The 497-nt window shown below is 39.0% G+C and overlaps 1 protein-coding gene across 1 annotated transcript in view; it reads right to left on the bottom strand.

Annotated features, from left to right (window-relative positions):
- Window positions 1–497, bottom strand: part of LOC107099713 (integrin alpha-11-like) — a 37,350-nt gene that overhangs the window by 24,733 nt on the left and 12,120 nt on the right. The gene's annotated exons all lie outside the window — the stretch shown is intronic.

Below are 497 nucleotides of genomic sequence, written 5' to 3'. Positions count from 1 at the left end.
TGATTTATGTTGGATTCAAATGTCTTTCATGGGACATAAAATCAAAATCAAATGAAAGTTTATTTACTTTACAACAACACCAGGAAGACCAAAGTGCTTCACAGAGTGATACAAACATTGCAAAAAAGAAAAAATATCATACTAAAATCATAAGTATAAAACAATGTGTCCTCCTATAAAAGCCAGTTTAAAAAAATTTGTCATTAATCTGGAGTGCAGAGTGTTAAAAGGTGCAGATCAGTGAGAACCCGCAGACCGAGGGGCAGCTTGTTCCATAGTTTAGGTGTGGTAACAAAGGAACGATAGTCCCACTGATTATACTGGAACCCAGGGACGTCCAGAACCATTTGGTTGGCAGACCGGAGAGTTCTGCTGGGCCGATGCACCGTCAACATCTCAGTTAAATATAGTTGAATGAGCCCATAAAGGGCTTTAAAGGAATAGTACACCCAAAACATGATTAGCCTTCATTTTCTACTCACCCCCATGCTGAACAA

Source organism: Cyprinodon variegatus, unplaced genomic scaffold (assembly GCF_000732505.1).
Source record: "Cyprinodon variegatus isolate N-32 unplaced genomic scaffold, C_variegatus-1.0 Scaffold899, whole genome shotgun sequence".
Taxonomy (NCBI): domain Eukaryota; kingdom Metazoa; phylum Chordata; class Actinopteri; order Cyprinodontiformes; family Cyprinodontidae; genus Cyprinodon; species Cyprinodon variegatus.
Note: the sequence above shows the minus strand (reverse complement) of the source record. Positions and strands in the feature narration are given on the sequence as shown.